The sequence below is a fragment of the Palaemon carinicauda genome, chromosome 44 (genome assembly GCF_036898095.1).
Source record: "Palaemon carinicauda isolate YSFRI2023 chromosome 44, ASM3689809v2, whole genome shotgun sequence".
In the NCBI taxonomy this organism is placed as follows: domain Eukaryota; kingdom Metazoa; phylum Arthropoda; class Malacostraca; order Decapoda; family Palaemonidae; genus Palaemon; species Palaemon carinicauda.
This window is the reverse complement of record NC_090768.1, coordinates 3856638-3882361: the sequence shown is the minus strand read 5'-3', so window position 1 is coordinate 3882361 and position 25724 is coordinate 3856638. Positions and strand designations below refer to the sequence as shown.

Sequence of the window (25724 nt, the reverse complement as noted above, 5' to 3'; positions counted from 1 at the left end):
TGGGGGGGGGGGGCTAACGGGCCCCTGCAGCCCCCTTAGACTGCCGTAATCTAACCAGCCGTCATTATAAATACAGGAGGTCGCTATCATACATCCACCCCCAAAAAAGAATGAAAGGACATGTCTGAGACCTTTGAAGGGATATCTTAACGTTGTGAAAGGGTTTGAGTATTGCCAAGCTGTACTAGTCAGGGCCACCCATACTAGGTTAGTTTGCTGTGAGTAATCAGATTAAAATTTCCCACCCTAGCGGGGAGGGGGCTTTGCCCCCAAATGCGATCCTTTCCCTTACACAGCCATATTAAATATACGACAGCCTAAAACCCTTTGCGTACTTAGGTTGGAGGGTAAAGGTTGAACTGCACCTTTCCGACTCAATACCCAATGCATAATAACCTCATGAATGAATGAGCACCAATCATTTATAATTTTGTGATAAATTCTTAATTCATTTTCAATAAATTTATAACTAAATTTAACACCAATATAATTAAATACAAGTAACAAATTAAATTCTATATCTAAATGAGACTTTTCAAAACAAGTTACCTTAAAAATGGATACGTAAAAACTACACCTTTTTTCCCTTCTTGTTTTTCAATACAACATGCCTTCTGTCACACCGAAATGCTTTTTGTTAATACCAAGCCGACAGTACCACACATGGGGCAAATAGTATCACTTCCACTTTTAATAACACCATAATCTCGTTCTATTGATGTTACCCCAATAATGCATAAAAATATTTACAATTTCAATAACGGAGCCTTTGTATATCAGCTGCCAGTTCCTCCAGTGTGGATTAAAAATGGACATCAACTAACCTTAATTATTCCCTCCTAACCTAACCTACAAGCCGCGTCCTTACCTACTTACCTAATGCCCCCTGCGACCTCCCTTACACTGCCATATTCTTAGTTAGCTATAATAATATATACAGGAGGTCGCTATCATACATATACACCTAAATAACAATTGAGACAAGAACTTCAGAGAAAACCCACATAAATTGATATCAAAGTAAATAGTAAATGAGAAAGTTGAAGGTTCAAACTACTCCACGGTTCTCAAAAGACTGAAAAATTAGTGGTGGAAATTGTGTGAAAAATGTTGTTTCCTAGTAAAACTGTCACCTGATTGGGTATTCAAGTCACGAGATTCTAGTTTTGTTAAAATGCTAATCCCAAATAAAATGTGGATAATCATCATTGGTTTAAAACTATGACGTTTAGTGACATCTTGCTACGAAGAATACATTCGACGATGTAATAACGACATGATCTATGCTTTTAACGTACAAACGAACAAACAAGAGCTCAGTCTAAAGAGGAATTTGAGTAAGTTATGAAGGTTATGAAGTCGAGGGACTTCGTTTCTTCAGGTGGGTCAAATTTAATTTTGATTTTTAAACCACTTCTAGATCTAGTGCCACTTAGATTTATATATCAAACAAAACCTTGGACTTCCCTCTTTTTAGTGTATGTACTTAAATTTGATAACTTGCTGACGGAGCCATTGTATAACAGCAGCCAGTTCCTCATATGTTGACTAAAAATGGACATTAACTAACCTAAACTTTCCTCCCTAACCTAACCTACAAGCCGTAACCTTACCTACATACCTAACGGGGGAGTGGGAGCTAACACCCCCTGCGACCCAACTTACACTGCCGTATTCTAAGTTTGTCATAATTATACATACAGGTGGCCGCTATCATACACACACCCCGTATTGAATTCCCAAAATTTTACCCAGTCGGTTAGGTCAGGTTGTGTTGATCTGGGTTGGGAACGTAATACTGTTACAGTACCACCAGACTATAATTGCTGCTTTAGTTTCAACGCATTTTGTACTTTCGTCCCACTGATACATGACAGCAAATAATTAGCATTGTCTACTCTTACCGTTGTTCTACGGCAGACGCTACTTAAGAAATCAAGCTTGACGTAAGGCAGCTTGAAATACAATGTACAATAATTTACAACATTGCAGAGCATTTATGCCTGATGCGTATTTTTAATGTTTCGGTTTATCCAATCTAGTAATGACTGGCTTACCTTACTAGCTTAGGCTATAGATAACTTCTAAATATACTCACATTTAACATTCTCAAGTCCAACGCTTTGGTTTGACTGACATTTCACAAACTTATGTGATTTCATATCTATGATATAATTTGGAATAACAATGTACTATCATAGATAACGTAGTCTACATAAAGAACTGACAGCGTCTTTGTCGTATTCTGCCATCATAGATATCTATGTTCAGCCATATTGTTATTAGCGAAACGCTCCGCACAACATTGTCACTTGTTTTCTTAGTTTGAACTTGGAAGAGTTACTAAAGGCAGCATTTGGTTGAATTAAACTGCAAGAGTTTAACTACATTATTATTATTATTATTATTAAATGCTAAGCTACAACCCTAGTTGGAAAAGCAGGATGCTATAATCGCAGGGGGCCGCAACAGGGAAAATAGCCCAGTCATAAATAATATATTTTAAGAACAGTAACAGCATTAAAATAAATATTTCCTATATAAACTATAAAAACTTTAACAAAACAAAAGGAAGAGGAACTAGATAGAACAGTGTACCCGAGTGTACCCTCAAACAAGAGAACTCCAACCAAAGACAGTGGAAGACCATGGTACAGAGGCTATGGCACTACCCAAGATTAGAGAACAATGCTTTGATTTTGGAGTGTCGTTCTCCTAGAAGAGCTGCTTACCATAGCTAAGGAGTCTCTTCTACCCTTACCAAGAGGAAAGTAACCACTGAACAATTACATTGCAGTAGTTAACCCCTTGAAAGAAGAATTGTTTGGTAATCCCAGTGTTGTCAGGTGTATGAGGACAAAGGAGAATCTGTAAAGAATAGGCCAGACTATTCGGTGTCTGTGTAGGCAAAAGGAAAGAACCGTAACCAGAGAGACGGATCCAATGTAGTACTATCTGGCCAGCCAAAGAACCCCGGTAGTATCTCAACGGGCGGCTGGTGCCCTGGCCAACCTACTATCTACTACCTACTACAGTAGTATGAGCATACAGGTCCTCGTTTCCTGAGAAAATTTTAAAATCTTTGCCCGAACATTTTTTTAAAGATCGACAGCCTTTTAAATTCCATAGTATAAGTTCTCCGTACCCGAAAATCTAGTATAAAAACGAAAAAAGTTTATGATTATTTACGTGACTTATTGAATTTGGACAAAATGGCCCAGCTTTGAAGCCAGAGAGGTTATTATTATTATTATTGTTATTATTATTATTATTATTATCACTTGCTAAGCTACAACCCTTGTTGGCAAAACTAAGTTTGCTATTAGCCCAAGGGCTCCAACGAGGAAAATAGCCCACTGAGGAAAGGAAAGAAGGAAAAAATACAAGAGAAATTTCAGAACAATATTAACATTAAAATAAATTTTATAGAATGTGCCAGAGTGTACCCTCAAGCAAGAGATCTCTAACTCAAGACAGTGGAAGACCATGGTACAGAAGATATTACTGTTGTTAAATATCTTATTTCAATCGTTCATTATTTCTCAGATTGTTTATTTATTTCCTTATTCCCTTTCCTCACTGGGCTATTTTCCCCTGTTGGAGCCTTGGGCTTAAAGCATCTTGCTTTTCCAAGTTGGCTAATAATAATAATAATAATAATAATATGGCATTATCCAAGACTAGAGAAGAAAGGTTTGATTTTGAAGTGTCCTCCTAGAAGAGCTGCTTAATATAGCTAAGGGTCTTTTCTACCCTTACCAAGAGGAAGTAGCAAGTAGCAAACTGAAGTTATTGAACAATCACAGTACCGTACAGTAGTTAACCTCTTGGGAGAAGAATTGTTTGGTAATTTCGGTGTTGTCAAATTTACGAGAAAAGGGAAGAATGTGTAAAGAATAAGCCAGACTATTCTGTGTGTGTCGGGAAAGATGAAATGAGCCGTAACGAGAGAGAGGGATCACATGTCTAGCAAGTCAAAGGACCCAATAACTCGCTAGAAACACATTAGGTCTGTGTCTTCTTCAATTGCAGGAAAAAAAAAGACTCATTGAGAAAGTCTTTTAAGATTTTCAGTGATCAATCTATTCTGAAGAAGTGTTTTAATTCCTTCATTCTACCTTGTTTTGAGTATTGTTCTCCCGTCTGGTGTTCAGCTACTGATTCTCATCTTAATTTGTTGGACAGAAACTTACGGTCTATTAAATTTCTTATTCCTGATCTAGATATTAATCTTTAGCACCGTCGTTCAATTAGTTCATTATGCATGTTGCATAAGATTTTTCATAACTCTGACCATCCTTTACATTCAGATCTCCCTGGACAATTCTATCCTGTTCGTAATATTAGGCAGGCAGTTAATTCTAAGAGCCAGGCCTTTTCCATCATGAGGCTCAATACTACACAGTATTCTAGAAGTTTTATTCCAGCTGTGACCAAGTTGTGGAATGATCTTCCGAATCGGGTAGTTGAATCCGTAGAACTTCAAAAATTCAAAGTTGGAGCAAATGTTTTTATGTTGACCAGCCTGGACATGAATATTTTTATAGTTTATATATGATATTTCTACTTTTGACGTTGTTAATAGTTAATATGACATATCTATTTTGACGTTGTTACTGTTTTTAGAATGATTTATTGTTAATTTGTTCTCATCATTTATTTATTTCCTTTCCTCACGGGGCTATTTTTCCCTAATGGAGCCCTTTGGCTTATAGCATCTTGCTTTTCCAACTAGGGTTGTAGCTTGGTTAATAATAATAATAATAATAATAATAATAATAATAATAGCGGTATATCTCAACGGGTGGCTGGTGCCTTGGCCAACCTACTACCCTTAATGGTTTGGATGTAAAACCTGCTGTTGAACTAACTATAAAGAAATAGTTGACAGAGGTTAGATACAAAGATAGAAAACGGGACATGTAAATTAAAAGGCAAAGAACTTTAACATCTACCTACTTCCGGACACTGTGTTCCCTTTTAAGTGATAAGAATATCTGTTCCACTATGGGAACCATGTTTAATAAATTTATTGTTCACCAATGACTTGTCCGGAAATTACGCTGTGTAATAAATGTTGAGGGATAAGTCACAAGCAAGAAAGGGGATATAGCCGTCTAGTCAGTCTTTACTATTATTATTATTATTATTATTAATGAAGCTACAATCCTGGTTGGAAAAGCTGGATACTATAAGCCCAAGGGCTCCAACAGCGAATATGAGAGGGCAGAAGCAAATGTTAGGAGCAGTTTAGGCCTAACAGAAAGTTTCCCAGTAAATGTGTGACTATATCAGAGGTCTGCATTGAGCCCTTGCCTATTTGATCTGGTCATGGATGTAGTAACCCAAGGTATTAGAGATCAGTCTCCTTGGTGTATGCTTTTTGCTGATGATGTTATACTGTGTAGCACTAGGCGAGAGGTAGTAGAAAAGAAAGTGGAGGAGTGGAAAAGAGAAATGGAATATAGAGGATTGAAGATCAGCAGGAAAAAGACAAAGTATATATTTGAGATTGAAAAATGGGAAAGTTAGTTTACAAGGAGAGAGACTGAAAAGAGTTGAAATTTTCAATAAAGTATTTAAGATCAACAATTGCAGAGGAGGGTGATCTGGGGCCAGAAATAAACCACAGAATACAAGCAGGATGGAAGTATTGGAAAAAAGTGTGTGGAGTACTATGCGACAGGACAGGAAAATAGGGGTTAAGTTGAAAGGTAAAGTGCACAGTACATTTGTGAGACCGGCAATGATGTATGGAGCAGATACGTGGGCAATAAAGAAGACAGAAAATGGGAAGCTGGATGTGGTAGATGAGAATGATGAGATGGATGTGTAGGGTGACAAGAAGAGATAAGATACGGAATGAGGTAATTAGGGGTACCACAGGAGTGAGAGAACTATAAGATAAGATCCAAGAAAGTAGACTGAGGTAGTATGGTCATGTCATGAGAAGAGATGAACAGTATATTGGGAGGAGAGTGATGGAAATGGAGGTGCAGGGGAGGAGAAGGAGGGGGGAGACCAAAGCGAAGGTGGATGGACTGTATCAAGGATGACTTTCGATCAAAGGGATTAACCGATGATGAAGTGTGGGATAGAGGTAGATGAAGAACGCTGCCCATAAATATCGACCCCACATAAAAGTGGGAAAAGATCCAGACAAAGAAGAAGAAGAAGAAAGGAAACAAGAAAACAAATAAACTACACGATAAGCAATATATTTTTTTATTACTAGATAAACTACAACCCTAGTTGGAAAAGCACGATGCTATAATATAAGCTCAAGGTCTCCACTATGTAAATGTGTTTGTAGTAGCGCAAGTCCAATAATTGATTACATTCCAATTATCATAACTTCCATAATATCTAAAGTTTTTGTACGTCTTTTGGCAAATCGTTTTAATATGTTTGCCGAAGGTTATCATCTACTCCCCAGCAATTTGGTTTTCGTAAAGACCTTGGAGCATGTGATGCCCTTCTTACAATCTCCAATGCTGTACAGAAATCCCTTGATTGGGGTCATGAAGTTCGTGTGACTGGCCTTGATTTTAGTGCTGCCTTTAACCTATTAATCATGAGCCCATTGTTTTCAAACTCAATCAGTTGGGAGTGGGTGGGCCGTTTCTTAGCATTATTACTGCATTTTTAACTAATAGATCGCAAAGAGTTGTTGATGGGCACCATGGCGAGTATAGGAATGTGATATCTGACCTATTATTTACATAATCTAGTGTCCTCGTACACATGACAACACTGAGGTAACCAACAGTTTGTCAAGGGTTAGCTACTGCATTGTAATTGTTCAGTGGCTACTTTCCTCTTGGTAAGGGTGGAAGAGACTCTTTAGCTATGGTAAGCAGCTCTTCTAGGAGAACGACACTCCAAAATCAAATCATTGTTCTCTGGTCTTGAGTAGTGCCATAGATGGCATAGCATCTGTACTATGGTCTTCCACTGTATTGGAGGTAGAGTTCTCTTGCTTAAGGGTGCACCCAGACACACTATTCTATCTTATTTCTCTTCTTTTTTTTCTTAAGTTTTATGAGAAAGATTTATTTTGGCGGTGTTACTGTAGAAATATTTTATTTTAATTGTTAATCACTTCTCTTGAAGGTTATTTATTTCCTTTCCTCGGTGGGCTATCTTCCCTGTTGGAGCCGTTGGGCTTATAGCATCCTGCTTTTCAAACTAGGGCTGTAGCTTAGCAAGTAATAATAATAATAATAATAATAATGTTCTTGGCCCGTTACTTTTTATACTATATAGGCCTACACATGCCATGTGGTTTGGCCTAGAAAACAAGCTTGTTGCATATGCAGATGTTGTTACATTCTTTGCATCAATTCCATCTCCTGAATGTAGATCTGGGGTTGCTGAATTCCATGAAAGAGATATAGCTAAAATTAGTACATGGTCCAAATTAAGGGGCATGAAGTTGAACTCTAACAAAAGTCAAAGTATGATTGTAAGTAGGTCAAGGACAGTGACTCCTCAACATCCGGATCTCAGCATTGATAATGTTTCTTTAACTCTGTATGACTCTTTTATAATTCTAGGCAAGCTTCTCGACGGCAAATTTACTTTTGAGAAACACATTAGGTCGGAGTCTTCTTCAATTGCACAAAAAGTATTGTTAAGTCTTTAGATTTTCGGTGATCAATCTATTCTGAAGAAGTGTTTCAATTCTTTAATTATACATTGTTTTGAGCACTATATTGTTCTCTTGTCTGGTCTTCAGTTGCTGATTCTCATCCTAATTTGTTGGACAGGAAGTTACGGTCTATTAATTTTTTTTATTCCTGGTCTAAATATTAATCTCTGGCACCGTCGTTTAATTAGTTCGTTGTGCATGTCTCAAAAGACTTTTCATAATTTTGACCATCCTTTACATTCAGATCTTCTCGAACAGTACCATCCTGTTCGTAATACTACTGTAAGTACGCAGTTAACTCGAATAGTCAGACCTTCTCCATCATGAGGCTCAATACTACACAGTATTCTATAAGTTTTATTCCAGTTGTGACCAAGCTGTGGAATGATCTTCCTAACTGGGTAGTTGAATCGGTAAAACTTCTAAAGTTTAAACTTACAGCAAACATTTTGTTGAACAAGCTGAAATAAGTATTTTATAGCTTACATATGGAATATCTGCTGCTGTTTTTAATATATTTTATTTAAATTGATCATTATTTCTCATATCGTTTATCCATTTCCTTTCCACACTGGGCTATTTTTCCCTGTTGCAGCCCTTGGAATTAGAGCATCTTGCTTTTCCAACTACATGTATGTTTATAGCTTAGCTAATAATAATAATAATAATAATAATAAGGAAAATAGCCCAGTGAGGAAAGAAAATAAAAAAAAATTACGAGAGAAGATTTATAATAAAAATTTTTAAGAACAGTCACATTAAAATAGATCTTTCATATATAAACTATAAAAACTTCAAAACACAAGAAGAGAAATAAAATAGGATAGTGACCCTGAGTGTACCCTCAAGCAAGAGAACTAAACCCGAAGACAGCGGAAAACCATGGTAGGCCTAAGGAGGCTATAGCTCTACCCAAGACTAGAGAACAATGGTTTGATTTTGGAGTGCCCTTCTTCTAGAAGAGTTTTTTACCATACATAAGGAGTCTTCTATCATTACCAAGAGGAAAGTGACCAATGGGCAATTACAGTCCAGTAGTTCACCCCTTGAGCGAAGAAGAATTATATGGTAATTTCAGTGTTGTCAGGTGTATGAGGAAAAATGAGACTGGAAAGAATAGGCCAGATTATTCGATGTATGTGTAGGCAAACGAAAAATGAGCTGTAACCTGAAAGAAGGATACAGTGTAGCACTGTCTGGTCAGTCAAAGGATCCAATAACTCTCTATTGGTAGTATGTATGTATATATATATATATATATATATATATATATATATATATATATATATATATATATATATATATATATATATATACGTATATATATATATATATATATATATATATATATATATATATATATATATATATATATATATATATATATATATATATACACACACATCTGTTGCATAGAAAGTGGTCATAATCTTTGCTTCTTATATTACAGTTTTTGATTGTCAAGTCAATGACGTCACATGTAAACAAACATGGTTGGTCAGAAATCTTGTACGTAGTCAATATACAGTAATTCGTTCTATATTAAAGCCAGACTTCTGGTTTCAAATTTAAATATACATTTTGGTATGATTGAGAATTTGTAAGTATCCTGTTTAAATAACTCTTTGTACGGGCGTAGGTTCCCGAAAACGATGTGAAACTTACGTCTGGTTTATTGTTTTTTTTTTATTTGTTAGATTATGGAGCTCAGCAAAAGAAAAGTCATTATTATAGGTGAAGAAACATTGTTTAAACCCCAGACAAGCCTTTTGAATGACGATTTACGTATACTGTAATTTAATAGCGCAAGTCAGGTAGGTATGCAGGCCAGATACACTACTATATAATTCGTCGGTCATGTCTAAGCCTGTAAGGGCAATAGCTAAGAGGTATTGGTGTGTAAGACAGTATTAGATAGGTGTCTCATTGATATGAGAAATACAGTTCTTCGACAGTGGACATCAAAAGCGTTCAAAACACGGTAAATATGTGATACTTTTTTGGGCTCAAGCCATGTCGTCCTGATGGAGGTTCCCTTCGGCTGCTTCCTACTGTATGATACTTCTGCGAGTGATATCACAAGAGAATTACCAACCATATATTTTTTTTCACACTTGCTATCTTGTGTTTTGCCTATTTCTGACCATGAATGTGGGCGGCAAACCTCTGATTCATGAGTTTTCCTACTCCCTATATAAAAATAATTTTAAAACGGTTTTAGGGGATCCCGTGAGAAACTGGTGTTTTTTGGTGGGGAAACGTCAAAAACAATTTGCAATAACAGTTTTAGTGAAATGTATAATAAACAGAAGATAACCAGTTGGAAAATTATATGATTTATGTAAGCAGCATATAATTAAGGTATCTCAATTATCTATAATTCATTTCACTTCCCTCTGATGGTTTTTGCTCAGACAAGGCTCATTTTGCTCCCAAATAAACATTATCTCGTGCTCCTCTGTTTATGCTAGCAGCACATGGATGAGCTGTGCATGCCAATCTTGTGGGATATATTTACTTTCAGATGAGCAACAATTACTATATCCTACACGGTGAGCGTTTTCAACCGCCAATTACTGAAATGGATTAAATTTCACAAAATTTCAAAATAAATTCAACTTCCTGTTTCAAGATGTCTTGTGATGGTAGTCATGCTGGAACTGAAGTGGGGGGGGGGGGTTTAATGACTTGTAAAATAACATCTGGGAACTTTTGCATAAATATTTATGGGCTCTTAATTGTTTGCCATGTATTAATTACATCATGCAAAAAACAGAAACAATTGCAAAAAGCTAATGCAAACAATGAATGCTTAGTAACTCACCATTAGTCTCTCAAAACAAAATAATGGACATAGAAAATTAAGTGTTGTTCACATTTTAATCAATTGATACTTGAGTTTATTATGCCTCAACCCCCTTTAGTCATACCGAGGAAATGTTAAACTAACCTACATACACTTGTCCATTTCTTAAAGCGAATTCCAGTTTCGCTTGAAATAATACATCTTATATTGACACAAAACTCTTGAAAATACATCAGGAACACTTCTTATTCCCTCCAATTAGATGACTGGTAATTTATACAATTTGACCTTGTGCCCTGAGGGGATGGGGTCATGGGGTTGGAGTGTACCCCCCTTATAGGTAAGTACAAGATGTCTTAGGTTAGGTTAAGTCTAATCCCTGTGGTTGTTTCCTTGTGAAATATGGATTTTCAAGCATAAACCATGTTTCAGGTGGCTTTATAGCTTGAAAAATAAAGGTTTCAAACAGTTATATTACAAAATTGTTCAAAATGCCTAAATATTCATCAGGATCACCTTGTTTGTTCCTACTTAAATACAGACTTTCATCCTTTAATAGGAGTATGATTTCAGTGTAGCTGTAACTCAACTGTTAAATGAGGTGTCGGTAGTTACTATGCCCCTCCCAGCATTCTCTGCTTATAATGTACAGTTGGTTGCAAATATTGTTGCCTTATGTATTGATAAAAAATATTGACCATATACATACATACATACATATACCAAGGCACTTCCCCCAATTTTGCGGGGTAACCGACATCGACAAATGAAACAAAAACAAAAAAGGGGACCTCTACTCTCTAAATTCCTCCCAGCCTAACAAGGGACTCAACCAAGTTTAGCTGGTACTGTTAGGGTGCCACAGCCCACCCTCCCCCGTTATTCACCACAGATGAAGCTTCATAATGCTGAATCCCCTACTGCTGCTACCTCCGCGGTCATCTCAGGCATCGGAGGAAGCAGCGGGGCCTACCGGAACTGCGTCATAATCGCTCGCCATTCATTCTTATTTCTAGCACGCTCTCTTGCCTCTCTCACATCTATCCTCCTATCACCCAGAGCTTCCTTCACTCCATCCATCCACCCAAATCTTGGCCTTCCTCTTGTACTTCTCCCATCAACTCTTGCATTCATCACCTTCTTTAGCAGACAGCCATTTTCCATTCTCTCAACATGGCCAAACCACCTCAACACATTCATATCCACTCTAGCTGCTAACTCATTTCTTACATCCGTTCTCACTCTCACCACTTCGTTCCTAACCCTATCTACTCGAGATACACCAGCCATACTCCTTAGACACTTCATCTCAAACACATTCAATTTCTGTCTCTCCATCACTTTCATTCCCCACAACTCCGATCCATACATCACAGTTGGTAGAATCACTTATTATTATTATTATTATTATTATTACTATCCAAGCTACAACCCTAATTGGAAAAGCAAGATGCTATAAGCCCAGGGGCTCCAATAGGGAAAAATAGCCCAGTGAGGAAAGGAAATAAGGAAATAAATAACTGAAGAGAACAAATTAACAATAAATCATTCTAAAAAAAGTAATGTCAAAAGAGATATATCATATATAAACTATTAACGTCAACAACAAAAATGTCATATATAAACTATAAAAAGACTCGTGTCCGTCTGGTCAACAAAAAAGCATTTGCTCCAACTTTGAACTTTTGAAGTTCTACTGATTCAACAACCCGATTAGGAAGATCATTCCACAACTTGGTAACAGCTGGAATAAAACTTCTAGAGTACTGCGTAGTATTGAGTCTTATGATGGAGAAGGCCTGGCTATTAGAATTAACTGCCTGCCTAGTATTACGAACAGGATAGAATTGTCCAGGGAGATCTGAATGTAAAGGATGGTCAAAGTTATGAAAAATCTTATGCAACATGCATAATGAACTAATTGATCGACGGTGCCAGAGATTAATATCTAGATCAGGAATAAGAAATTTAATAGACCGTAAGTTTCTATCCAACAAATTAAGATGAGAATCAGCAGCTGAAGACCAGACAGGAGAACAATACTCAAAACAAGGTAGAATAAAAGAATTAAAACACTTCTTCAGAATAGATTGATCACCGAATATCTTAAAAGACTTTCTCAATAAGCCAATTTTTAGTGCAATTGAAGAAGACACAGACCTTATATGTTTCTCAAAAGTAAATTTGCTGTCAAGAATCACGCCTAAAATTTTGAAAGAGTCATACAAATTTAAAGAAACATTATCAATACTGAGATCCGGATGTTGAGGAGCCACCGTCCTTGACCTACTTACAATCATACTTTGAGTTTTGTTAGGATTCAACTTCATACCCCATAATTTGCACCATGCACTAACTTTAGCTAAATCTCTATTAAGGGATTCACCAACCCCAGATCTACATTCAGGGGATGGAATTGATGCAAAGAGAGTAGCATCATCTGCATATGCAACAAGCTTATTTTCTAGGCCAAACCACATGTCATGTGTATATAGTATGAAAAGTAATGGGCCAAGAACACTACCCTGTGGAACACCGGATATCACATTCCTATACTCACTATGGTGCCCATCAACAACAACTCTTTGAGATCTACTACTTAAAAAATCAATAATAATGCTAAGAAACGACCCACCCACTCCCAACTGTTTCAGTTTGAAAACAAGGGCCTCATGATTAACACGGTCAAAGGCAGCACTAAAATCAAGGCCAATCATACGAACTTCCCGACCACAATCAAGGGATTTCTGTACTGCATTGGAGATTGTAAGAAGGGCATCACATGCTCCAAGGCCTTTCCGAAAACCAAATTGCAAACTAGGGAATAGATGATTACCTTCAGCAAACCTATTAAGACGTTTTGCCAGAAGACGTTCAAAAACTTTAGATAATATGGGAGTTATGGAAATTGGGCGGTAATCAGTGGGACTTGAGCTACCACAAACACATTTACATAGAGGAGTAACATTACCAATTCTCCAACAAGTGCTAAAAGCTCCTCTTCTTGCTAACTTGCGTAAAATAACAGATAACTTTGGAGCTAAGAAATCTGCTGTCTTTATAAAAAAACAAAGGAAAAATACCATTAGGGTCTACACCTCCATAAGCATCAAGGTCCATCAACAGAGCTTTAATCTCACGAGATCGAAAAGCTAAACTAGTTAGTTTAGCCTCAGGAAAACAGGAATGAGGAAGTTCAAGTTTTTCATTACTCTGTTTACTATCAAAAACATCAGCCAAAAGGGTTGCCTTTTCCTTTGGACAGTGAGTGACTGAGCCATCTGGTTTAAGTAAAGGAGGAACTGTTGCATCTACACCAAAGAGTGCAGATTTAAGGGTAGACCACCATTTATGTTCCTGAGTTGTACCAGAGAGGGTTTCTTTTATGATTAAATTATACTCCTTTTCAGTTGAGGCATAAACTCTCTGAGCAAAAGCTCGAAGCTGAGTATAGTTGTTCCAGGTCAAATCTGATCTGTTACCCTTCCAAAGGTGATAGGCCTCCTGCTTCTCCAAATAAGCACGTCTACAATCATCATTGAACCACGGTTTGTCCTTCATTCGGTACCTTAGCACACGAGAAGGGATACGCCTATCAATTATGTTGACTAGATTCTCATTCAAAGGGACAACAGGATCTACGCTATTATATAATTGTGACCAATTCAAGCACAAAAGATCATGCAAAATCCCATTCCAGTCTGCTTGGGATTTCATATAAATTTTACAAGAATATGATATATCAGGGACAGGCTGCTCAGTCTTCACTAATAATGAAATCAAGGCATGATCAGAAGTCCCGACTGGAGAACCAACCTTACTAGTTATAACGCCAGGGGAGTCAGTGTATACGAGGTCCAAGCAATTACCAGACCTGTGAGTAGCTTCATTTATGATTTGCTCACAGCCTGATTCTGAGGCAAAGTCTAAAGCTCTTAAGCCATGGCGATCGGTAGGAGAGATAGAACTCAACCACTCCCTATGGTGAGCATTGAAATCACCAACAAAGACAAACGAAGCCTTTCTATCATCTTCTTGTATCTTAGCCATAATGGTAAGAAGACAATCAAAGATAGAATCATCCATGTCTGGATTCCGGTAGATTGAACACAAATAAAAGTTGTTATGCCTGCCACAAACTTTTATTACCTGAATCTCTTAACATTCATGCCCAACCCTCTATTTTTTACTACTCCCTTAACTGGCCCCAACACTTTGCAACCTTCATTCACTCTCTGACGTACATCTACTTCCACTCCACCATTTGCTGCAACAACAGACCCCAAGTACTTAAACTGATCCACTTCCTCAAGTAAGTCTCCATTCAACATGACATTCAACCTGAGGCCGCGGGGGCATAAAAACAATTAGAATAGCGCCAACGTTATCCCTGCGTGTCGTAAGAGGCGACTAAAAGGGACGGGACGAGGGGGCTGGGAACCCCATCTTCTGTATCTACATCCTGTGAGACATCGACAAAGTTGACCATATATTTTCAAATATTTTGTTTACAAAACAACTTATGAATGCCTGTCAATGTTCTGATTACAGTATTATAGCAACCAATTTTCAATATACTTACCCGGTGATTATATAAGCTGCAACTTTGTTGCTCGACAGAAAACTCTACGTTAAAAATCCGCCAGCGATCGCTATGCAGGTAGGGGGTGTACTTCAACAGCGCCATCTGTCGTGCAGGTACTCAGTACTCAATGTAAACAAAGAACTCAATTTTCTCTCTGTCGGGCTACCGGCAAGACCTACTAATTCGCTGTTGCTAACTGGATTTGTTTTCACAACTATTGGTGAAGTACACTATTCTAGTTTTGAGCTTTCGCTATGCAGGTGTTTTATCTTCATCTCAAAACTTGAAATCGTTTTGGATAGATTTAATTATGGTGACAAAGAGAGTATGGACTTTCTTTCACTTTTAAATGGCCGACCCTTCCCTTAGACGGAAGTGTGTTTAGGCTTTTAGTAATTATCTTATCACGTTATAGATTTTCCTCTATATATTTTATATCTCTCCGCCTTTATTAGGCCTCTTCGATTAACTTTCCATTTTTTATAAACATATAAAATAAATTTTAATGCTTTGTTTATATAGACCTTTCCTGAGAGTAGGCGGTCCTAACTTGGAAACCGAAGTTAATCAACATTGAGCCCTTTATATCGTCTTTAGCTTTTAAAGGATTTAAAACCTTTTAAATGTAATATTTTATGAAAGAATTTCTTTGATAGTCTTCGTACTGTTTTCAAAGATGAACTAACGTTTAGTTTTTTATGCTACGCAGTTGTTGACGTTCAGGACGTTCAACATGCGCTCTATCGTTACGATAGAGAGAGAGTGTATCACGGTTTCACTTTGCAGTAAGAGTAAATCGATTCTGACGTTTTGTTCATTCTTTCTTAGCTTAAATGTTTTAAATTCTATTTTAAAGGAACTTTTTATTTGAAAAACCTTTCAGTTTTTTCCTTTAGTCAAATAACATGTTTTTTTGACGATATATAATTGGGCTCTTCTCTTAGGTGCGAAATCAAGAGAGAAAGAGAGAGAGAGATAGAGACGGAGGGAGAGAGAGGAGAGAAAACGTTCCGTTCAAGCGGGTAACGTTGTTCTCGTGTTACTCTCGTCCCTAGTCTCTGTACGGGGAGGAAGGATAAAACGTTTTTAGGTTTTTATTCTCGTCCCCAGGCTATGTGCGGTGAGAGATTGAAAACGTAGTTATATGAACTAGAGTTTAGTCTCTTTCCCAGCCACTGATTTTTCTTTTTATCTTAAAATATGTTTTCTGTTTTTTTGCTGGTATTATGAGCTTGCATTATACGACTAATTTCGCAATTACTACCTTTTAATGAAGGGTAGAATTGCGTGTTTCAGGTAGAAATAAGTGCAAAACAGAAAATCGAAGTGATAAAGTGATATGCGCAAAGTGTTACAGTGTTGCGTCCGAGGCGCAAAGTGTTACAGTGTTGCGTCCGAGGGTTCGTCTGTTCGTGCCTGTCGTTCACCTAGTCCGGGACCTCTTGCAAGCTCCCAAGCCCAGGGGAGAAGTAATGTCAAAAGACTTATGGGTTCGAGAGGCCTTGACCAACGAACAGACGTTTTCCCTCTATGGTATCGGGTGTTTCTTACCAAGATCTCCCCTACCATAAGACGAGAGAGACGTTGTTTCTCCTCGCCATCCGTAGGCTTTTCGCATAAGAAACCTGTCACAAGGTTTCGAAGCCCTTAAGCGAAAGTCAGTCCTTTCAGGACAGGTCCAGCGTCCTGGTTACAGCCATTAGGACAGCTCTGACCCTATGCAGTCATCGGATAACTGCTCGCCGCCTAACAAAAGCGGAACACAGACTCCGAAAGTCTTTTTTTGTAGGCAAAGTGTTGCGGTCACAGACGTTACCCTCGTCTATTACCACAACCATTTCCGTTGATCCTTAAGGGGTTGTATGGCAAAACATGCAGTATATGCTTGCCTCCCTTATGGAAGACTATTCTGCCGATTAGTCCGTTGAGTCTAGCCGTTTATCTCATCGATATCCTGGCTTTCAGCCAACCTAACGTTCCTTTGTGCTTACTGTTGACGTTGGCGTAGCTTAGTCACGTCAGTCAGGTTGTTTAGAACCACACTCGATGCGGTCTCGTGTGGTTTTTCAGCCGCATTTGGACGTTAGGCCACTGGCTGATGCTGCTGTTGACGTTCTAGACGTTCACTAACAATCGGAGTTGACTTGTTTTGACGCTGTGCGTCAACCTCCGCATTCTAGAGTTGTTTTGACTGCTCAGTCTAGGCAGTCAAAGCAGTCTCGAGTGGACGCTGTACGTCCTCACGCACCTGTTGTGGTTGACAGTTCACAGACTGTCAAGCAGTTACATGACGTTGCGTTCTGGTCCGCTACTAATGCACCAGTGAGAGACTCAGCTTTTATCGGACAAGGTTCCTGTAGATGAGGAAGTTGCTGCTCTCCCTCCTACTGATATTCCCTTGAGGACTCTGTCAGATGGAGAGGAGCCTTAAGCTGCTTAGCCTCCTATGGACTTTAATTAAATCATGATGATTTTTTTAAGGATCTTCGTCCAGATCTTGTAACTGCTGCTCCTCGTTCGCCTAAACGTCAGAGCTTACACTAGGCCTAGCTACTTCGAAGCCGTTGTTTTTAAGCTAGTGCTCTCTCGCTCTCCTAGAGAGCGTTACGTTGGCTAGGCGACTGGTTTTTCACCAGGAGGAGTTTGGGGGATACAGCCTTTGCTTTCCCTTCTTTTAAACTAGTTTATAGAGCGAGAGTCTGATATGACACGAGAGAAGTTCTCGGCTTGGGAGTTCATGCCTCTGCCCAGATAGACTTCTCAATTCTGGTAGACTCTCCCTGGCGCCTAGCCAGGAGACGCTCCAAGTTGTTTACAGGTCAACTTCTCAGCTGTTGTCGAGCCTTTGAAGTTTTGCTGTACTATTATGTCACGCATAACAAGGCTTTCAGGGATGGTAAACGGTTCCGCCTCAGTCGCTAACCCCGTCTGTTGCCACACCTGCTCCCGTAGACCCTAAATGGGCTTTGCTGCAAGACATGCAGTCCAAGCTTGCGTCCTTGATAGAGGACTTAAATGCGGAGAAGAACCTTCTGGCCAACAACCTTCCAACCGGTCGGTTGTGCGCCCTGTTGACGCTGAGGTAACCTACTCGCGTCTGCCAGTTGAGGTGGTTCCTCCACCGATGCGACCCAGTGTGGGTTGCCAGCCGCACGTTGACGTTAAGCGACGCTCGGAGGTGGTTGTTGACGTTCAGGACGTTCAACAACCAGCAGAGGTGACTTGTTGTGACGCAGTGCGTCAACCTCAGCAACCCGGTAGGGTGTTGACTGCACAACCCAGACGGTCTAGACAGTTTCGGGTTGACGCTGTGCTTCCTCGCGCACCCATGTTTGTTGACAGTTCACAGACTGTGCAGCAGTTCCATGATATTGCGTCTGGCTCCGTCACGCATCCACCAGTGCGACCGGATTCAGCGAGTCAGACGTTGCCCACTCCGTTGCCGTTTCCTCATCAGTTTCGGATGAGGAACCCTCTGATGAGGACGTTGCTGAACAAGACGATCAGCCCCCAGCCCTGCTATCCATCCAGAAGATGCTGAAGAAGGAACGCTGCTCAGTCAGGCTGTGGATGAGTCTGGTAGGGACGCTGTCATCCGTGGATCAATTTGTGTCACTAGGAAGACTACACCTCCGTCCTCTTCTATACCATCTAGCTTTTCACTGGAAAAAGGACAAGACGCTAGAAGCGGTCTCGATCCCGGTTTCCGAGAAGATAAAGTCTTGTCTGACTTGGTGAAAGGACTATATCAACCTAAGACTGTTCAGACTCCCAACCACGTTCTCTTCTCGGACGCATCGGACGTAGGCTGGGGTGCGACATTAGACGGTCGGAAATGCTCGGGAATATGGAACTCGAGTCAAAGGACAATGCATTTCAACTGCAAGGAGCTACTGGCAGTACGTCTGGCCTGGAAAAGCTTCAGGTCTCTCCTTCAAGGCAAAGTGGTGGAGGTGAACTCGGACAACACCACGGCTTTGGCGTACATCTCCAAGCAAGGAGGGACCTACTCTCTGACGTTGTACGAGATCGCAAGGGACCTCCTCACCTGGTCAAAAGGTCTAGACATATCACTAGTAACGAGGTTCATCCAAGGCAACTTGAATGTCATGGCAGATTGTCTCAGTCGGAAGGGACAAATAATTCCAACAGAATGGACCCTCCACAAGGATGTATGCAAGAGACTTTGGGCCACCTGGGGCCAGCCAACCATAGATCTCTTCGCAACCTCGATGACCAAGAGGCTCCCAATATTTTGCTCACCAATCCCGGACCCAGCAGCAGTTCATATAGATGCCTTTCTCCTAGATTGGTCACATCTAGATCTATATGCATTCCCTCCGTTCAAGATTGTCAACAAGGTACTGCAGAAGTTCGCCTCTCACGAAGGGACAAGGTTGACGCTAGTTGCTTCCCTCTGGCCCGCGAGAGAATGGTTCACCGAGGTACTTCGATGGCTAGTAGACGTTCCCAGAACACTTCCCCTAAGGGTGGACCTTCTACGTCAGCCACACGTAAAGAAGGTACACCAAGGCCTCCACGCTCTTCGTCTGACTGCCTTCAGACTATCGAAAGACTCTCGAGAGCTAGAGGCTTTTCGAAGGAGGCAGCCAGAGCGATTGCTAGAGCAAGGAGAACATCCACCCTTAGAGTCTACCAATCGAAGTGGGAAATCTTCCGAAACTGGTGCAAGTCAGTATCCGTATCCTCGACCAGTACCTCTGTAACTCAAATAGCTGACTTCCTCTTATATCTGAGGAAAGAACGATCTCTTTCAGCTCCCACTATCAAGGGTTACAGAAGCATGTTGGCATCAGTCTTCCGTCACAGAGGCTTAGATCTTTCCAACAATAAAGATCTACAGGACCTCCTTAAGTCTTTTGAGACCACGAAGGAGCGTCGTTTGGTTACACCTGGTTGGAATTTAGACGTGGTACTAAGATTCCTTATGTCAGACAGGTTCGAACCGCTACAATCAGCCTCCCTGAAAGATCTCACCTTAAAGACTCTTTTCCTGGTATGCTTAGCCACAGCTAAAAGAGTCAGTGAGATTCATGCCTTCAGCAAGAACATCGGATTCTCATCCGAAACGGCTACATGTTCTACAACTTGGTTTTCTAGCCAAAAACGAGCTGCCTTCTCGGCCTTGGCCAATATCGTTTGATATTCCAAACTTATCGTATGGTTGGAAATGAACTAGAAAGAGTCTTATGCCCTGTAAGAGCTCTTAAGTTCTATTTAAAACGAACTAAACCTTTACGAGGCCCGTCTGAAGCTTTATGGTGTTCAGTTAAGAAACCATCTTTGCCTATGTCAAAGAATGCCTTATCCTATTTTATCAGACTGTTAATACGAGAAGCTCATTCCCATCTGAATGAGGAAGACCAAGCTTTGCTGAAGGTAAGGACACACGAAGTTAGAGCTGTCGCAACTTCCGTGGCCTTTAAACAAAATAGATCTCTGCAAAGTATAATCGACGCAACCTATTGGAAAAGCAAGTCAGTGTTCGCGTCTTTTTATCTTAAGAATGTCCAGTCTCTTTACGAGAACTGCTACACTCTGGGACCATTCGTAGCAACGAGTGCAGTAGTGGGTGAGGGCTCAACCACTACAATTCCCTAATTCCATAACCTTTTTAATCTTTCTCTTGAAATGTTTTATTATTGTTTTTGGGTTGTCCGGAAGGCTAAGAAGCCTTTCGCATCCTACTTGATTTGGCGGGTGGTCAAAGTCATTTCTTGAGAAGCGCCTAGATTAGAGGTTTTGATGAGGTCCTGTTGTATGGGTTGCAACCCTTGATACTTCAGGTCCTAGGGGTCGCTCAGCATCCTAAGAGGATCGCGAGGCTCCGTAAGGAAGACGTACTTAAAAAGGCAGAGTAATTGTTCAAGTCGACTTCCTAACCAGGTACTTATTTATTTTAAGTTTGTTATTTTGATAACTGCTAAAATGAAATAAAAAATCCTTAGCTCATAATAATGTAAACATTTATTGCTGGTCTCTACCCACCCCCCTGGGTGTGAATCAGCTTATATAATCACCGGCTAAGTTAAATATTGAAAAATGTTATTTTTCAATATTAAACTTACCCGATAATCATGTAGCTGTCAACTCCGTTGCCCGACAGAATTCTATGGAGGGATACGCCAGCTATCACAATACTAGAAGGGGGTGTACTTACCAGCGCCACCTGTGGCCAGGTACTCAAGTACTTCTTGTTGACACCTCCTCAATTATTCCTCTGTCGTGCTTCCGGCAAGACGTTCTGGGATACGCTTATGATCTTCGAGTTTTTTCACGGCTAATTGGTGAAGTATTCTCTCAGATTTCGGCTGTCGCTTTACTGGAAACCTTCTTATATTAGCTAGATAGCTTTTATATAGTCCTGATTAACGGTTAACGATCTTTTGCTTGATTTTGGAACCCCCTTTGGCTAACTCTTTGGATTCAAGATGTCTGACATTTCGCAAGCCCCCTCCCATAGACGATGTAGGTCTTGCAATAGGCGTATTCCGAAGGCCTCGGTAGATCCTCACACCGCTTGTTCTGACTGTAGGGACAGACCCTGTCAGTTAGAAAATCGATGTGAGGAATGCGCCGGACTTTCGGAACTGGAATTTGTCCGTCTTTTGAAATATTCAACTAAGTTAGAGAGAGGTAGAGTTAGGAGGAGTTCTTCTCACTCTTCACTTTTTTCCTCACCTCATGATCCCCTACCTTTTCCTACCCCTGTAGTGGCTACCCCCGTACCTACTGTTTGCCCTCCGCCTGATATGTCTGTTGTTTTGCGTGCTATTCAGGCCTTAGGCGATAAAGTAGAGTCAGTGGTAAGTGATCATAAGTCTCTGATGGCCGAAGTCAAGGAACTTAAGGTCAAGAGTGCAGTGGGTGGAATTAGTGCCAGTGCTGTGACGAGTGCTAGTGTCAGTGCAGTGCCAAGTGCTAGTGTCAGTGCCAGTGTGGTGCGTGAGGATACTTCTGTGCGAGCCAGTCGTCCTCCCAGTCCGGGACCTCTTGCAAGCTCCCAAGCCCAGGGGAGAAGCAATGTCGAAGGGCATAAGGGTTCGGCAGGCCTTGTTAGGCGCACAGAAGTATCCTCGGTGGTTGCGGGCGTGTCTTCCAAAGACCGTCACTCCCACCTGCAGACGATTGAGCCCGTCTTTTTCTCGTCCGCTGATCAACTGTCAGGGAAGAAACGTTGGTCTCAGGTCTCGAGACCACTTAAACGCAGAGTCCAGTCCGCGAGTGCTCAGCCAGGTTGCAGTCATTGGCTCAGCTCTGACTCGCCGCAGTCATCTGTCGACTGCACTCCGCCCAAGAGGAGTAAGGTTCTGCCACAACAGAGCTCGACTGTTAAGGCTTTACCTCAGCCTACTGTAGTTTCTGCCGACCCTAAGTGGACTCTACTACAGTCCATGCAAGCACAGCTTTCGGACTTGATGCGTGAGTGTCGGGCTGAGAGTGTTGCGCCTCCGCCTCCGCCTACACTCCCTCCGCCTGCGCTCGCTCCGCCTGCGCTCGCTCCGCCTGCGCTCGCTCCGCCTGCGCTCGCTCCGCCTGCGCTCGCTCCGCCTGATCGCAGTACCACCTGCCAGGCGTACGATGTTGAGCCACGTTCTGAGTTTGCTGTTCCCAGTGGTGTTCAGCCTCCGCCTTCTTTAAGGCAACCTTTACAATGGGATCAGGAGGATTATACCTCTCTTCCTCCGCCTCCACTTGCTGCTCCACCAGTGGTGCAACTCTCGGTTGAGGTACAACAACCTCTCCCGTCCATGAGTCAGTCTCCTCAGCTCTCGCTGCAGCGAGCTCAACCCTCCACAAGGCAAGCACCACTACACCTTGGCCTTGCGCCTCAGGAGCCTCAGCTTGCGAGACATTTACCTTGTTCTGCGCAGCCTCAACCTCATCGCGCTCCGCTCACACCACAGGAACAGGAACTTGCTACTCCGCTTCCGCCAACCGCTCAGCAAGCGCAACCCTTGGGTTCAACCACTCATGCTAGGAGTCAGCCTCCTCCACCCATGCGCCTTCCTTCTGCTTCGTCTTTTATTCAGCCTTTGCAGTCTGAGCCTCAGGTTTTCCCTCAACAGTTACTTGAAGAGGAAACCACTAATATTGTTCCTACTCGTTCTGACTCTGCTGTTCAGCATTCTTGTCCGATCTCTTCGCTACACTCGGGTGATGAGGCGTCTGATGATGAGGAGGCACACCTGGATCCCTCGTCAGACGTGGATGAATCCAAGCCTTCTCCACAGTCTATTGACTTTCGTAAGGTCTTGGCTCTGCTTAGGGAGGTTTACCCAGACCACTTTGTCTCTGCTATTCCCCGCTCTCCGCCATCTGAGTTTTCGCTGGGCATACAACAAGCTAAGTCCACCTATACTAAGCTAGTCCTAGCAAGGTCCTCTAAGAGAGCGTTAAGGATCTTAGGGGAGTGGCTGCAGTCTAAGCAACACCTGGGCAAAACTTCTTTCATGTTCCCTCCGACTAAGCTCACTTCGAAAGCGAGCGTTTGGTATGCCACAGGAGAAGCACCAGGCTTGGGAGTACCTGCCTCTGCCCAGGCTGACTTCTCAAGTCTGGTAGACTCGCCTCGGAGAACTGCAATGAGGCGCTCTAAGGTTTGCTGGACCTTCTCAGACCTTGATCACTTACTGAAGGGAGTATTTAGAGCATTTGAGATGTTCAACTTTTTAGACTGGTGCCTGGGGGCCCTCAGCAAGAAGACCTCTCCTGCGGACAAGGATTCTGCCATGCTATTAATGTCCTGCATGGATAAGGCCATTAGGGATGGATCTGGTGAGCTTGCGTCGATGTTTGTATCAGGGGTTTTGAAGAAAAGGGAACAGCTGTGTACCTTCCTTTCCTCCAGCATTGCACCTTGTCAAAGGTCACAACTCCTTTTTGCTCCGCTCTCGAAGTTCCTCTTCCCCGAAGAGCTGGTTAAGGACTTGTCTGCTGCCCTGATACAAAAGGACACACACGATCTTGTAGCCTCATCGGCTCGTAAGTCTAAGGTTGCTACCTCAGTCCCCAAGACTTATCGCTCCCCAGTGGCTGATACCCCTGCTACGAGGTTCATACCGCCCTTTCGTGGTAGAGCCCCCAGCCGAGGAAGCTCCCGTCCAGACTCTTACAGGAGCAAGTCTAGGAAAGGCTCCAAGACATCTAAAGGAAAAAACTGACTCTCCGCATCTCCAGACAGCAGTAGGAGCCAGACTCAAGATCTTCTGGCGAGCCTGGGAGAAGAGAGGTGCAGACGCCCAGTCTGTCAGTTGGCTGAGGGACGGTTACAGGATTCCATTCTGCCTCAAACCACCTCTGACCACATCTCCTATCAACCTCTCTCCCAACTACAAAGAAGAGGACAAGAGGCTAGCATTGCACCAGGAGGTGTCGCTACTTGTGCAGAAGAAGGCAGTGGTTATAGTCCGGGACCATCAATCCCCGGGCTTCTACAACCGTCTCTTTCTTGTGGCCAAGAAGACAGGAGGTTGGAGACCGGTGCTGGACGTCAGCGCGCTCAACGCGTATGTCACCAAGCAGACGTTCACGATGGAGACGACGAAGTCGGTCCTAGCAGCGGTCAGACAGGAGGACTGGATGGTCTCGTTGGACTTGAAAGATGCATACTTTCACGTTCCTATTCATCCAGACTCCCAACCTTTCCTGAGATTCGTTTTTGGAAAGGTTGTCTACCAATTCCAAGCCCTGTGTTTTGGCCTAAGCACAGCTCCTATGGTGTTCACTCATCTGATGAGGAATATAGCAAAATTCCTACACTTATCGGACATCAGAGCCTCCCTCTACTTAGACGACTGGCTGTTGAGAGCCTCCACGAGTCGTCGCTGTCTGGAGAATCTCAACTGGACTTTGGACTTAATCAGACAACTGGGTCTGTTAGTCAACATAGAAAAGTCTCAGCTCATTCCCTCACAATCCATTGTGTACCTGGGAATGGAGATTCGGAGTCAGGATTTTCGGGCTTTTCCATCGGCCCCCAGGATAAGCCAAGCCCTAGAGTGCATCATGAGCATGCTGAAGAGGAGCAGTTGCTCGGTGAGACAGTGGATGAGTCTCACAGGGACCCTTTCATCACTGGCCCTGTTCGTCGAGCTAGGGAGACTCCACCTCCGCCCTCTTCAATTCCATCTTGCAGCTCATTGGGACAAGGGTTCGACTCTCGAAGCAGTCTCTATCCCAATCACCCAAGAGATGAAGACCACTCTCCTGTGGTGGAAGAACAATCTCCTTCTCAGGGAGGGCCTATCGTTGGCTATTCAGACCCCCAATCTTCATCTCTTCTCAGATGCATCGGACTCGGGCTGGGGTGCGACCTTGAACGGACGGGAATGCTCGGGAACGTGGAACGAGGAACAGGGATTGCTCCACATCAACTGCAAGGAGCTACTAGCAGTTCATTTAGCCCTGCTGAACTTCAAGTCCCTCCTGCTAGGCAAAGTGGTGGAGGTGAACTCGGACAACACCACAGCCTTGGCTTACATCTCCAAGCAAGGAGGGACCCATTCGAGGAGCCTATTCGAGATCGCAAGGGACCTCCTCATTTGGTCAAGAGGTCTAAACCTCACTCTGGTCACGAGGTTCATTCAGGGCAACATGAACGTCTCAGCAGATCGCCTAAGCAGAAGGAATCAGGTCATTCCCACGGAATGGACCCTCCA

At 41.9% G+C, this 25724-nt stretch overlaps 2 protein-coding genes across 19 annotated transcripts in view; one reads left to right on the top strand and one right to left on the bottom strand.

The window, feature by feature from the left end:
• Positions 1 to 25724, bottom strand: part of LOC137634286 (zinc finger protein 709-like) — a 166259-nt gene that overhangs the window by 83052 nt on the left and 57483 nt on the right. For 9 of the 12 annotated variants that reach the window (XM_068366599.1, XM_068366600.1, XM_068366598.1 and 6 more), the window contains exon 1: positions 2099 to 2338. The exons of 1 other annotated variant lie outside the window; for it this stretch is intronic. The gene's annotated coding sequence lies outside the window, so the exon portion shown is untranslated. Of the gene's footprint in view, positions 1 to 1904; positions 2025 to 2098; positions 2339 to 25724 lie in introns of those variants that run through there. 2 more of the 12 variants (XM_068366603.1, XM_068366606.1) reach the window with 2 other exon arrangements.
• Positions 8698 to 25724, top strand: part of LOC137634287 (zinc finger protein OZF-like) — a 64730-nt gene continuing 47703 nt past the window's right edge. For 2 of the 7 annotated variants that reach the window (XM_068366616.1, XM_068366610.1), the window contains exon 1: positions 9327 to 9465. The gene's annotated coding sequence lies outside the window, so the exon portion shown is untranslated. Of the gene's footprint in view, positions 8720 to 9089; positions 9161 to 9326; positions 9466 to 9512; positions 9633 to 25724 lie in introns of those variants that run through there. The other 5 variants (XM_068366614.1, XM_068366611.1, XM_068366615.1 and 2 more) reach the window with 5 other exon arrangements.